At 39.4% G+C, this 15,351-nt stretch overlaps 1 protein-coding gene across 4 annotated transcripts in view; it reads left to right on the top strand.

Annotated features, from left to right (window-relative positions):
- GATAD2B (GATA zinc finger domain containing 2B) overlaps positions 1-15,351 on the top strand; it is an 87,193-nt gene that overhangs the window by 16,656 nt on the left and 55,186 nt on the right. Inside the window, exon 1 of one of the 4 annotated variants that reach the window (XM_057725057.1) lies at positions 1,940-1,974. The exons of the other annotated variants lie outside the window; for them this stretch is intronic. The gene's annotated coding sequence lies outside the window, so the exon portion shown is untranslated. Of the gene's footprint in view, positions 1-1,939; positions 1,975-15,351 lie in introns of those variants that run through there. 4 annotated transcript variants of the gene reach the window in all.

Here is a 15,351-nt window from a genome sequence, read left to right as displayed (position 1 = left end):
GAGGAAGGATTTCTCTTCCATTTACTAAAATTGACGGCTTTTTTCTTCTTTATTTTCTTCCATATTTTGAATAAAATTAGGTTAGGGTCACTTTTGAGACTTCACTTGGAAAGAGATAATATCAATAAAGAGAAACTGCTAGTGTCCATTAAGGGAAACTCCATGGAGAGAAGAATTTTATCTTATTCAGTGCTATAGGCTTTGCGTCAAAAACAGTGCCTGCCATATAATATGTAATTTGTTGAGTGAACAGGGAGTAGAAAACTGAATATCTCATAGTTGGCATTCTGTATACCATTTAAGATGAACTAGTTACATGTATCAACTTGGATAAATAGCAAAGGTAATGAAAAAAGTAAGTTGCAAAGTGATATACGTGTGTATATGATATAATACCATAAACACTTTAAACGATATAATATTTTTTATATAGATATACCTGCACACATAAAGTAAAAGTACTTTAAAAAACAAAAAACAAAAAAACCATGGCAGTGATAAACCAAATTCAGTGTAGTGGTTACCTTTGGGGAGAGGAAGAGAGAAATAGAATAGGATTGGAATAGTTACTTAGAGAGCTTCAGCCTTATTTGTAATGCTGTATCTCTTAAGCTAATGTGATAGGTAAATGGCTGTTTGTGATATTATTCTCTACACTTTCTTGTAAACTTGAAATGTTTAATAAAAGTAAATGGAAGGCTATAGATCAGGAGTCAGCAAACTCAGGGCTGATAGGCCAAATTTGCTTGCTGTTGTTTTTGTCCAGTCCATGAGCTAAGAATTATGAATGCTTTTTACAGTTTTATATGGTTGGACAAATTCAAAAGAAGGGTATTTCATGATATTGAAAATTTTGAATATTGAAATTTTCATGTGAAAATGGTACAAAATTTTGATTTTGGTGTCTATAAATAAAGTTTCATTGGAAATAACTACACTCATTCTTTACACATTGTCAATGACAGCCTTCACACTGCTACAGTATCAGAGTTAATAGTCACAACAAAGATAAGGCTCTCAAAGCCGAAAATATTTATTGTCTGGCCCTCTACAGAAAAAGGCCAATCTGCAGTATAGATGAATTCTGGTCCTAGAATGATGGTGATATAACTGGGGAGATGAGCTGCTATTTGGTGAATACTTGTAATAAGTTGGAGGTAGTTATCCCCAGATTGCGATTTTTGAAAGAACATTTTAATCAAAGAAAAGTCAGCAAGATATTGACTTTCATTGGAAGTTTTAAAATGGTTGCCCAGTAGTAGTCTCATCTTGTTGAATAAGTCTGAATCTAGTGTATTTTCCCCCTTTGAATTACTCCTTAACTTGCTTGTTATTAAAGTTCCTGATTCTCATTTAACCTTGGATATTTGACGGTTTTAAATACCTACCAGAGCTTTGTGATTTGGGATTGGTGTTTTGGTACCTTATTGTTTTATTCCCGACAATTTTCAGCAAAGCAGTAGCATTTTAAAGGAATATAATATTTGAATATACAAACATACAAAGTCACTGAAGTAGGGGCATCTCTTTCAGTAATCCTTTTAGGTGTATTAAACTTTGGCCAAGTGTTTAGTTTTGGGAACTTAACCTATGCAGCAGGAGTGGTGATTTGAATCCATCACAGTATATAGTTGGTGTTTTTAAAAGACATTGTGCTCAGTCCCTATAGAAAAAAACTTTTCTTATGCAGATATTTCCACTTCAGGGCAACATGATGTAATTTTGATTATCCGTAGAAAAGTAAAGACTTACTTAGTCATTAGTATTTCCCTGAGAAGCATTAATCTTTTCTTTGCACTCCGTTGGGTAGTCAGAGACGTTTAGCACCAAAAGTCAAGTAATCCTGTGTGAGGCAACTGTCTTTCGTTCACATTCTCCCCAGGTTACATAAGACTGTTCAGCTCTCATCATATTAGAAGGAACGGAAAAGACAAAATCAAATGATTTGAGTGCTCTTCATCTTTCTTCCTTATAGTAAGTGTTTTAAGCGATATTGTTTTAGTTTTCAAAGCCATAGCTACAGTATTTTTTAATTAACTGGAAATGTTTGGTTAACAAATTTTTCTTTTTAAAAAGACCCTTCAAAAAGGGAATCTTGGGCTTCCCTGGTGGCACAGTGGTTAAGAATCCGCCTGCAAATGCAGGGGACATGGGTTCAATCCCTGGTCTGGGAAGATCCCGCATACCACGGAGCGACTGAGCCCGTGCGCCACAACCACTGACCCTGTGCTCTAGAGCCTGCGAGCCACAACTACTGAGCGCACTCGCTGCAACTACTGAAGCCCACGTGCCTAGAGCTTGTGCTTCACGGCTTGAGCCACCGCAGTGAGAAACCCGCGTACCGCAATGAAGAGTAGCCCCTGCTCACCACAACTAGAGAAAGCCCGTGCAGAGCAGTGAAGACTCAACGCAGCCAAAAATAAGTACTAAATAAATAAATACTAAAAAACAATATGTCTTTTTAAAAAAAGGGATCTTAATACAGTTGCCTTGGATATAAAAAAGCAATGAAGCATAAAAAGTCTTCTGATATTTTATTTTTCTTTAAGAAATTTATTGATGTACAAGTAGACTATAGAAAGGTCTTTTAAACTTTGTAGTTAATATTTCAGTCAGTATTAGGAATTGCTTTTTTGGTCTGAAAATTTTCCTATCCACTCTTACAGGCTCACAAGCTATTCAGTTCTTATGACCCCTCCTACTTTTCTTTTTGTTTCGCATTATCCCTTTTGTCTGCCCTTCTTGTTGGAGTAGAGAATCCAGTTCTTGTTTGAGTGGGTTTTTTTTTTTATATAAATTTATTTATTTATTGGCTGCGTTGGGTCTTCATTGCTGTGCAAGGGCTTTCTCTAGTTGCAGAGAGTGGGGGCTACTCTTCATTGCAGTGTGCAGGCTTCGCATTGCGGTGGCTTCTCTTGTTGCAGAGCACAGTCTCTAGGTGTGTGGGCTTCAGTAGTTGTGGCACGTGGGCTCAATAGTGGTGGCTGGAGGGCTCTAGACCGCAGGCTCAGTAGTTGCAGCGCACGGGCTTAGTGGGATCTAAGTGGGATCTCTGCGGCACGTGGGATCTTCCTGGACCAGGGATTGAACCCGTGTCCCCTGCATTTGCAGGCAGATCCTTAACCACTGCATCACCAGGGAAGCCCTTGAGTGGGGTTTTTGCTTGGGGATAGGCAACAGTCTTGGTGTTAGGAGCCGATATACATCATACCTTATCTCATGCAGATCTCTTTAATGCTACTTAGAGATTTTCTTGTTAGAGGGGTTTTTGAAGAGTCATTCTTTTTTTTCTAAATTAATTACTTAGTTTATTCATTGGCTGTGTTGGGTCTTTGTTGCTGCACACGGGCTTTCTCCAGTTGCGGTGAGTGGGGGCTGCTCTTCATTGTGGTGCACGGGCTCCTCATTGTAGTGGCTTCTCTTTTAAGAGGTTGTGGAGCATGGGCTCTAGGCGTGTGGGCTTCAGTAGTTGCGGCACACGGGCTCAATAGTTGTGGTTCATGGGCTCTAGAGCACAGGCTCAGTAGTTGTGGCACACGGGCTTAGTTGCTCCGTGGCATGTGGAATCTTCCCAGAGCAGGGCTCGAACCCGTGTCCCCTGCATTGGCAGGCGGATTCTTAACCACTGCGCCACCTAGGAAGTCCTCCCTCCTAGTTTTTACCCTTCCCCACCCCTAAAGGTATTTGACACTGTTCTTACTTCCTCTGGTAGTATTTAGGTTAAACTACAGGGTGGAGATTGTTGGTAATAATAGCCACAGACCTCCTTGAGAGTAAAATCATGTTGGTGGTGTTCACTCTAATGTAATGGTTCTTAACTGGGAAGGATTTTGTCCCCTGCAGGGCATTTGGCTGTGTATAGGGACATTTTTGGTTCTCAGAACTGGGGGCGGTGGTGCTACTGGCATTGAGTATGCAGAGGCCAGAGTAAGCATAGGGACAGCCCTACAACAAAGAATTATCTGGCCCAAAGTGTCACTATTACTGAGGTTGTTAATTTTAATGTTGAAAATATAGAGAACATATTTTGAAGTTATTTAAAATTTAGTAACAGGAAAGTTTATTTTAAATTTGACAGTCACACATTTACCACTTTTCTATTTCCAGATCTTTCTTTTTATATTGGCCTTCATTTTTTCATTAGTGTGATACAAGGTGGTTGTCCTGAAATTCTAATAACTGGATCCCTTATGAGTGTACCAAGATTGTCACAGATTGAAGTGAATTCTGAACTTGCCCAGTCAGGACAGTAGGTTAGACTCCAAAGTGATTTCTTCATCTCTGATCATTAATGGATAGTTAGATCTAGTTCTAGCGTAGCCTGTTGAGCATAGGAGTTCAGTGTGATAATTATTAAAGTGGAGGATAGATTTTAAAAGTTTATGGAGGGCTTCTTAGGTGGCACAGTGGTTAAGAATCTGCCTGCCAATGCAGGGGACACGGGTTCAATCTCTGCTCCAGGAAGATCGCACATGCCGCGGAGCAACTAAGCCCGTGCACCGCAACTATTGAGCCCGCACTTTAGAGCCCGTGAGCCACAACTATTGAGCCCATGTGCTGCAACTACTGAAGCCCATGTGCCTAGAGCACAAGCTCCGCAACAAGAGAAGCCATGGCAATGAGGAGCCTGCACACCACAACGAAGAGTAGCCCCCACACCACAGTGAAGAGTAGCCCCCACTCACCACAACTAAAGAAAGCCCACGTACAGCAAAAAAGACCCTAACACAGCCAATAAAATAAATAAATAAATAAATTTATTTTTTAAAAAGTTTATGGAAATCATTGTTTAGCTGTGATAACTTAGATTCTTCCTGGTTGGAGGCTCTTTTTTTTTTTTTTTTTTTAATATTTATTTATTTGGCTGCACTGGGTCTTAGTTGTGGCATGCAGGATCTTAGTTGCAGCATATGGGATCTAGTTCCCTGACCATGGATCAAACCTGGGCCCCCTGCATTGGAAACACGGAATCTTAACCACTGGAACCTCCAAGGAAGTCCCCGGAAGCTCTTGTAAAAGTCAGAGATTGAGTGGAACATGAGCGTATAAGAGGGTAGCTCTGTGTGTGTGTGTGTGTGTGTGTGTGTGTGTGTGTGTGTGTACATATATATTTATAATATATGTTATATATATATATTTTAATATGTATTTATTTGGTTGCACCAGGTCTTAGTTGCAGCAGGCAGGCTCCTTAGTCGCGGCTTGCAGTTGAGGCATGCGAATCCTTAGTTGAGGCATGCGAATTCTTAGTTGCAGCATGCATGTGGGATCTAGTTCCCTGACCAGGGATCGAACCCATGCCCCCTGCAGTGGAGGTATGAAGTCTTAACCACTGGACTGCCAGGGAAGTCCCTTGAGTTAAATTTTTATTGTCAGATATGTATGGACATTTGTGAGTTGTCTGAAAAGAACTTGGTGCCCCCACAAAGATACAGGGAAGGTACACATAAGAGAGAATGGAAATAGCAGTCAAGTATTAAGAAATGAGGTGTTCTCAGGCCTGGTCACTAGGAATCAATAGCATGCTGCTGATACAAGGATGAGAATAAGATAGGGATTCAAGACTGTGCTAGTTAATACCTTGTGAATCCCCGCTAGAGTTGCTTTGTCTTTTGGAAGAGAAGAATTATTATTTTGTAGATGTTAAATACTAACTTAATGGTCTAGATGATTTTCATGTTTTTTTTTTCTAGGGATAGACAGTGAAATTCCCCAGTGCCTATGGGAGGGTAAACCACTGTCATAGAAAAGACTGGTCTAGGAACATTTTATGTCTCACTAGAGATGAAATGGTTGATGTAATTTATTTCTTCTACATGGTGGTTAAGTCATTGAGACTAAGGTATAACAGTAATTTTTTTATTATTTACAATATTTTGTGACCTCTACAACAATTTTTTTTTTTTTTTTTGACCGGACCACGCGGCTTGTGGATCTTAGCTCCCTGACCAGGAATTGAGCCCGGGCCCTGGCAGTGAAAGCATGGAGTCCTAACCACCGGACCACCAGGGAATTTACAGCATTTCTCTACAACAGTTTTATTAATACATCCTCCCAGTTAGTGGTAGACATTTCGATATCAATCAGTCACTAATTTATAATTCCAAAGTAATTGAAGACTGATTTGTTTTCCCCATTAAAATAGAAATTATTCTCTTTTACCTAATGAGCACAAATCACCTGTTTTTAGAGACTAAATCAGTGCATTATTTTGAAAGTAATTCCCAATTTGTGCATCAAGCTTGGGACAGCAAAATGATTTTCTTTGTAGTACTGCTTGATTGCATGCTATACTATTTCTAAATATGTGGAGAAGAATTCCCATCTCCTAAGAATTAACTTCTCCTTTTGATTAGTTGAGCTTCTCTGCACTTAATGAAAAAAGTGGAAGCTTATTGATCATATGAATGGGGTTCTGCTGTTCTTCGATCTGATTGTTATTGTAATAATAGTAATTTTGAAATGTCATGAGCTGATTTCTCCAAATAGACGACCCACTGAAAACAGAACTGTAAGGGGTTTGCAGGAGAGGACTAACAGCTGAATACTTTAGCTTGGGTTTTTTGCTTTTGTTTTTTGCTTGTTTGTTTTTGACACTAATAAATAGCTTGTGAATTTTATACAAAATAATCTTAGGCATAAGTTAAAATTTTTAAGTTGGCTTTTAAAAAATATATATTTTTGGTGAGCAGGGGGGAAGAATAGGTTTTATTTTTTAACCTTAGCAGTGATTCTAATTTTGACCCATTTGTTCTCTGAGCCCAAAGATATATATTAAAACTAGCACAAAAAATGTAGCAAATTACTTACAAAATTTGTGAAGCGCAAAGATGGGTAAGTATATGGGTTTTGCAGATTTTTTTCTGATATTGCTGAGGTTTTTAAAAAAGTGATTCTGTGAAGTTCATATTTGTCTTTTAAGGAGTACCTTCAAGCTTTCAGTTATAATTAATTTGAATCCTGTTTTCTGAGTCCAGATAGTCACCTCTTTCCTCATGATGATTACCCTTTATGATTTGACTTTCCCAGACATTTATCTTATCAGATCTCTTTTGTGCCAATTTAGATAGTATATGCTTGTTAGCCTTTCAAAAGAAGTTCTGGATGAAATCTTCTAGGAGTAGAAATCATACATGCCTGTCAAAGAGTCTATATTTTTGACTTCAGTTGTATTTGGCTGTTTTCTTTAGTTCGGTGGCTTAGAATGGAGATTGGCACAGCAAGCATAGTGAACTGGGCTCTTGAGTTTTGGCCAAGAAATGATCGAGTCATAATGCTGTAGTGGACCAAATGTGGGCATTGGAGCCAGCATCTACTGAATGAGTTAGCCAAATTAGTGACTTTATTCAAATTTCTTACTTGTACCAGGTTCGTTTCCATATCTATAAAATGTGAAAATGACCTCACTTTCTGGTTTGTTGTGTGGCTTAAATTTTTAGTGCATTAAATGCTCAGTGAATGTTAGAGCTTTTCTTTTTTCTTTTTCTTTTTTTTTTTTTTTTCTTACTGCTTTGGGTGTTTGTCGCTGCGAGCAGGCTTTCTCTAGTTGTGGCGAGAGGAGGCTACTCTTTGTTGCAGTGTGCAGGCTTCTCTTGTGGAGCATGGGCTCTAGAGCGCAGGCTCAGTAGTTGTGGTGCACGGGCTTAGTTACTCTGCAGCATGTGAGATCTTCCTGAACCAGGCTCGAACCTGTGTTCCTTGCATTGATAGGTGAATTCTTAACCACTGTGCTGCCAGGGAAGTCCCCAGATCTTTTCTTTTTCTTAGAAGAATTTGATATTCTTCAGAGGATCACAACTTGGATAACATTTATCAAGGAGTATTTCTAAATTTACAGTTTTCAGCTCACACAATTAAATACCTTTAGTTTTTTGTTTTTAATTAATTATTATTTTTTAAATTTATTGACTGTGTTGGGTCTTTGTTGCTGAGCTCAGGCTTTCTGTAGTTGCGGAGAGTGGGGGCTACTCTTCATTGTGGTGCTCAGGCTTCTTATTGCTTCTCTTGTTGCAGAGCTCGGGCTCTAGGCGCGAGGGCTTTAGTAGTTGCTGCATGTGGGCTCAGTAGTTGTGGCTTGAAGGCTCTAGAGCGCAGGCTCAGTAGTTGCAGTGCATGGACTTAGTTGTTGCACAGCATGTGGAATCTTCCCGGACCAGGGCTCGAACCCATGTCCTTTGCATCGGCAGGCGGATTCTTAACTACTGTGCCACCAGGTAAGTCCCTACCTTTAGTTTTAAATGATGATGATTTAGCTGAAAAGATTAGGGTCACTGACTACCATATAGTTCTTGTTTTTTTTTTCCTAAATAAATTTATTTATTTTATTGGCTGTGTTGGGTCTTTGTTGCTGCACACAGGCATTCTCTAGTTGCGGCAAGCGGGGGCTGCTCTTCCTTGTGGTGCACGGGCTTCTCATTGCAGTGGCCTCTCCTGTTGCAGAGCACGGGCTCCAGGTGCGTGGGCTTCAGTGGTTGCAGCACATGGGCTCAATAGTTGTGGCTCACGGGCTCTAGAGCACAGGCTCAATAGTTGTGGCACACGGGCTTAGTTGCTCTGCAGCATGTGGTATATTCCTGGGGCCGGGATGGAACCTGTGTCCCCTGCATTGGCAGGCGGATTCTTACCCACTGCACCACCTAGGAAGTCCAACCATATAGTTCTTAATTTTTGAGGATCGTGAAGAAAAATACCTGTTGGTTTGAGAGCATCTTTGGTATCTCTGGACTACTAATCAGTTTAATATAAAGGCAGGCATTGTAGTAAGCATAGTATACTGTTTTAGCCTATGTAATGTTGGAGAATTAACTCTTTGCTAAAGGTAATCACTCCCAACAGTTTAGCTGTATCTAAGTCTTTTATCTTTTTAAAAATAATTTATTTATTTATTGGCTGGGTTGCATCTTCGTTGCTGCGTGTGGGCTTTCTCTAGTTGCGGCAAGCGGGGGCTACTCTTCATTATGGTTGGAGGCTTCTCATTGCAGGGGCTTCTCTTGTTGTGGAGCACAGGCTATAGGTGCACAGGCTTCAGTAGTTGCAGTGTGTGAGCTCAGTAGTTGTGGCGCACGGGCTTAGTTGCTCCACAACATGTGGGATCTTCCTGGCCCAGGTATTGAACACGTGTCCCCTGCATTGACAGATGGATTCTTAACCACTGCGCCACCAGGGAAGTCCCTATATTATCTTAAAGACTGATAAAAATTGACCAATGTTTAAATGCAGTCAGAAGTATGGAGTTAAATAGGCATGATCCCTCAATGATTGTTAAAAGATAGACAGTCTTCTATCCACCCTGATCTTCTACCCAGTCTTCTATCTCCTGTGATTAAACATGGAACTAGTGAACTTCAATTTGATATTCATAGTCGGTCTCTTGTGGAAATGTGTTGAGTAAGAGGAAAATTGGTTATTTTCTTTCCTCCATTTATCATAGACATCATGTTTTCCTTTATCTCCTAAAATGATAGTATCTAGATGTAGAGACTTCTGATGGGCTTCTGTTAAAATTAAGTACAGCTTTTTGTCACTGAGATGGTACAACATCAGCTGCTTGAAGCTTAGCTTGGTGCAGATGTAGGATTTTCCTTTGTAGTTTGTAAATTATTGAATGCCTTATGCCAGTGATCAATAAATACTACCTATTTCAGATTTAGCTCAGTATTCCATTTCTGAAAATTAAAGTTAATATTAGATTGCTGAGGAAAACTTTTATTTACAAATTAATATCTTTGAATAGGTTGTCGATTATTTTTCTCTATATTCTTTAGCCTCTAGTAGCTTTAATATTTGGACAAAACAAGGGTTTTGTGAGAGAGTCTGATGGAGTAAGTACAGTTAGGATTCGAGTTTCAGAGGCCCAAATGAGGCAAGTATTTGGGTGATATGTTGATAAGAAATATCAGTTGAAAAGTAAAGAAATCTTTCCCTTGCCCCTGTTATTCCTTGTTACTGTTTATAAAGAATTTATTTCCTTAAACAAAGATCCTAGAGTAAAGGTCCTCCAGCCAATAGATCTCTAAAACAGTTACCACTGCCTTACCTTCTCTTTAGTTTGCTTGGATTTCTCCCCCACCACTTTCTGACCCCTAATCAGTACTCTTGGGAAATAAAAACTCCTTATAAAGTGATTGGAGACATTTGTTCTAAAACAAAAAAGAGGTGTAATTAGGAGAAATTGTTGTAAAATATACATTAGAGGGCCTAAGCCATTTTTATAGACTTTGCATATACTGTTATGACTACTTTTCTGTGAAACCTTGCTGTATGATTTTTATTAGATGTGGATTCAACTGCCCTGAATGGTGTGAATTGATAGGGCTAAGTGAGCTAGCTATGTACCTATGAGATGCCTTCAGGAAAAAAATCTTTAGTGAATACATCTACTGTCTTATCAGTGTCTGTTCCATAGCACTAGCAATAACAGATAAAGAAAAGGAGCTTGGTTGGCAACGTGTCTTCGTTTTCTGGTAATTTGGGGTATGTTTTGGTATTGATGCTGTGATTTCCTGTTTTAGTTGGCTTTGGAAACTAAACAGTTAAAGCATCATGATTTGAGAGGAAACTAGCTCTCATGAATGAAGGCAAAGTTTGGCACTAGGCCAGAATAATGGGGGTGACAGGGTGGGGAGACTAACTGACTTTTATACCACAAATGACTTTTAACAATTAAGAGATAATTCCATGTCCTGAGGTTATAAACCGGATACAACTGGTTTCCCCCCACCCCCACCCGCGCTCCTGCCCCCGCTAAGCATCATGGGTAAAAGTAAGCATCCCCCTGTTTCTTTTGTTTAATATAACAGTACGCCATGTGATTGGCAGGGCAGTGCCCGCTTGGAGACCGGGTTTGTGCAGGTTTCTCAAGGGGGCTGGCACGTAAGGGGCCGCCCCTGTGCTATATAGAAAGAGCTTCTCTTACGATAGAAGAGAGAAAGGGAACCTTTACCCTCCTCTCCCCTAAAAAACAAAACAAAACAAAAAAACCTAAACCCATCTCTTATTCCTTTTTTTCCTCCTTTTTCTGTTTCCTCCCCTTTCTTGTCTCCAGCCTTCCTGGCAGCTAGAGGAGGGAGCAGAAAAATGTATACCTGTAAGTACATTTAACTGTCTTCCTCCCCACCCTACCCCCCTTTTTTTCTTTTTCTAAAAGCAGAAACTCAATTCTTAGCCTTTTCCTATGTATAGAAGGTGGTACACTGAGGTTTCTGATGGGATTGAAGTAATAAATATTGTTGCTTTTAAAAATTTGTTGTGGAATAATTGTTTCTCATACAAAGCTCCTTTCGGTTTGGATCCTCAACCTTTCTGCTTCATCCTTTTGCTGTAATGGTCTCTGGATTCTAGTTTTCTTCCAGCTGAAGCCGTGAGAGGAATGTTATGCTAAGGTCTTCTTTTTCTTAAATTTCTTTTGTCTGTAGCAGTGATGGTTCTAGCTCCCCCTTACCCTCACTACCCACCCCCCCCTTTTCCATGTCAGCTCCAAGGCTGCTCTGTGAATGGAGTCAACCAGCTGACTGAGTGCTGGCATCGTGCCAGGGGCTGCAAAGCAGTGAGAATGTGCGCGCGCTCGCATGTGTAAGTGTATACAGAACACAAAGGGGAAGGCCTGCAAGTCTAGGAAATCACAGGCTATTATACAAGGAAGTCTGCGTCATCTCTGCTTACTTGGGCTGATGGACAAGGAAAAGGGGAAGGCTTAGAGCAAGAAAAATACCTTTTTGATGTATATATATACACACACTTTTTTCCTCGCTGTCTTTATTTAAAAAAACACCAACATATTTCTGTTGCGGCAAAATGAGAGAGTGCTTCTCTGTCCAAGTGGTAGTGACCATGTTCCTAGTGAAGTGTAGTAACTCTTTTGATAGGTGAAACAGTTTATTCTGAGTCTTCTCTTCCTGCTGCATTGGGAGGTGTGTGTGTTTGAGGAAGAGGGGTGACTAGAAGAGAAATGACTCCTGAATTCAACAGCTGTAATTTGTTAGATACTTTTTTTTCCCAAACTGTTTCTAATCATTCAGGATTGCCAAGGGTATGGGATGAGGGGGGAGGTGCTCCTAAGGAGAAGCAAAAGGCCAGGTAATAGAGCAGATACTATTAGCTACTCCTTTGAGTCCCATCCCCTGCTTTTCTTTTCTCTTTATTTCTTGTTGTTGTTTTATTTAGTATATTATAAAAATGTTGTAGTCTCCCCCTGCCATCTGCTGCAGAGTTAGGATTGTTTCAAAGGGAAGGTCAAACAGCACATGAAAGGAAGGAAAAAAATGAAAGATCGCAGCTTCCAGACATTGCAAGTGTTACAATTTTGAGATTCAGTTGGAATGCTTGTATCTTTCATTGGTCATTCAGAACTCATTTAGAAATTGTATTTCGATATTACCACCAATTTATCATGGTGCCTTTTTTCTTAGTTTCTTAATTTCTCTTTATGTGTTTCTTAAGTATGTTACATATATGAAACAGCTCGTGTTAAGTGGAAATGTGAAATAAAGTGTGTTAATGAATAAAAGAAAGTCATGCTGTTATAGCCATTTTATGTAAGTTTATTTTTGCTCCTGTCTGACTGTCTGGAATAATGGTGCTGATGTGCAAAAAGTGGGTAGGTAGAGTTTAGAGTGAGAGAGAACTTTGGAACTAGTTTATCCTATATTAAGGTTTGTCATGTTGCAGTCTAGAGGAAGTTCCTGAATTCAGTCTTTTTGATTCTTTGTATTATAGCCCATGGATTTGTGTTCTTGCCATTTTCACAAGCAACAATCTTTGAGTCTACTGTGTATATTTTTCTCTTTGTTATGTGAGTGTTGGTGCAAGTGTTAGGAGGTGCATAGGAGGTTGTACTTTCTTTAAGGACTTAGCAGAGTGGCTGACCTTATTCCCTAGGCTGCCTCCAGTTATTTGTCCTCCACAAGTAGCTGGAGCTCACTCTTCCAAAAGTCCATTTTGAATTAAAGAAGATTTTTTTTCACAGTCAGTTGAACACTAGAAGACAAAACAGCAACAGAGAGCAGCCTGGCTCAAACCTAGAGGCTAGATTCAGAGTTGTCTGAATCCCTAGTTCTTAGAAGTAATCATTACCTTTTTGAGTTATTATCCTCTTATACTATTGAATTGGCCAAAAAACTCGTTCAGTTTTTTTCTGAAAGATGGCTCTAGTAGCACTTAGTTGTCTTTAACTTCATTCAAAACAATTTTGTTAGATTGTGTGTGTGACAGCTGTCATATCAGCGTGCATATCACAATTGGTGAATTTTTGTGTAGCCATTTTAATATTGAAGATGGAAGAAAAAAGCAGTATTTTCCGCATATTATGCTTTATTATTTCAAGAAAGGTAAAAATGTAACTGAAATGCAGAAAGATTTGTGCGTATATGGTGAAAGTGCTATGACTGATCGAACATGTCAAGAGAGGTTTGCAAAGTTTTGTGCTGGAGATTTGCTGGGTGTTGCTTCACAGTCCGCTAGACCAGTTGAAGTTGATAGCAATCAAATCAAGACATTAATTGAGAACAGTCAACGTTATACCATGCAGAAGATAGCTGACATACTCAAAATATCCAAATCAAGCATTGAAAATCATTTGCACCAGCTTGGTTATGTTAATCACTTTGATGTTTGGGTTCCACATAAGTTAAATGAAAAAAACCTTGACCGTATTTTCGCATATGATTCTCTTCTTAAATGTGATGAAAAAGTTACGTTTTTAAAAAAGATTGTGATGGGTGATGAAAAGTGGATACTGTACAATAATGTGGAATGGAGGAGATCATGGGGCGAGTGAAATAAACCACCACCAACCACACCAAAGGCTGGTCTTCATCCAGAGAAGGTGATGTTGTGTATATGGTGGAATTGGAAGGAAGTCCTCTATTGTGAGCTCCTATCAGAAAACCCAATGATTAATTCCAATAAGTACTGCTCCCAGTTAGACCAACTGAAAGCATCACTTAACGAAAAGCACTCGAATCAGTCAACAGAAAACACATAATCTTCCATCAGGATAATGCAAGACTGCATCATTTCTTTGACCAGGTGAAAACTGTTACAGCTTGGCTGGGAAGTTCTTTTTTTTTCTTTCCTTTAAGAAATTTTATTGAGATACAATTGACATACAATAGACTGCATATATTTAAAGTGTACAATTTGATTTTTTTTAATAAGTAATGTATATATGGCAATCCCAATCTCCCAATCCCCCCCCCCCCCCAGCCCCTCTTTCCTTGGTTGGGAAGTTCTGATTCATCCACTGTATTCACCAGACATTGCATCTTCAGATTTCCATTTAGGTTGGTCTTTACAAAAATTCTCTTAATGGAAAAAATTTCAGTTCCCTGGAAGACTGTAAAAGACACCTGGAATAGTTCTTTGCTCAAAGAGATAAAAAGTTTTGGAAGATGGAATTACAAAGTTGCCTGAAAAATGGCGGAAGGTAGTGGAACAAAAGGGTCAATACATTGTTCAATGAAGTTCTCGGTGAAAATGAAAAATGTGTCTTTTATTTTTTTCTTAAAAACCGAAGGCACTTTTTGGCCAACCCAATATTATTTGGTAATGCTCTCCATGGGAACCAGCCATTTTACAGGTGTGTATGTATAATATGGGTTTTTTAATTTATTAATTTATTTATTGGCTGTGTTGTGTCTTCATTGCTGCAAGCAGGCTTTCTCTAGTTGAGGCGAGCAGTGGCTACTCTTCGTTGTGGTGCACGGGCTTCTCATTGTGGTGGCTTCTCTTCTTGCAGAGCACGGGCTCTAGGCATGTGGGCTTCATTAGTTGTGGTGCACGAGCTCAATAGTTGTGGCTTGTGGGCTCTAGAGTGCAGGCTGAGTAGTTGTGGCACACGGGCTTAGTTGCTCTGTGGCATGTGGGATCTTCCTGGACCAGGGATCAAACTCGCATCCCCTGCATTGGCGGGTGGATTCTTAACCACTGCACCACCAGGGAAATCTGTTGTTATGTTTTAATTCTGTCTATATGATGCTTGCTTATTAGACTGATAGGTTTCAAAGATCTTTTTTTTAATTTATTTTTTTATTTATTATTTTTTTGGGGGGTACACCAAGTTCAATCATCTGTTTTTATACACATATCCCCAGGTTTCAAAGATCTTTTGCAGTCTTTTACTTTAACTTTTCTCTTTGTACCTGGAAGCAGATTAGTAAGGATAATCTTATGGTTAGGTAGTTATAACCAGTGAGGAATAAGTTAGCACATTCTATTAATGGAGAGACTTTTTTCCCCCTTAATTCCCATAGTCCCTAGTTACTGTTTAGGAGTCACTGAAGACTAGTTTTGGATGATGTGTGAAATCCCCTTTGACCACCTCTATCTTCTTCATTCTAATGTTTTAAATAATGC

Source organism: Hippopotamus amphibius, chromosome 1 (genome assembly GCF_030028045.1).
Source record: "Hippopotamus amphibius kiboko isolate mHipAmp2 chromosome 1, mHipAmp2.hap2, whole genome shotgun sequence".
Taxonomy (NCBI): domain Eukaryota; kingdom Metazoa; phylum Chordata; class Mammalia; order Artiodactyla; family Hippopotamidae; genus Hippopotamus; species Hippopotamus amphibius.
The sequence above is the reverse complement of the archived record's forward strand: the minus strand, read 5'-3'. Positions and strand labels throughout refer to the sequence as shown.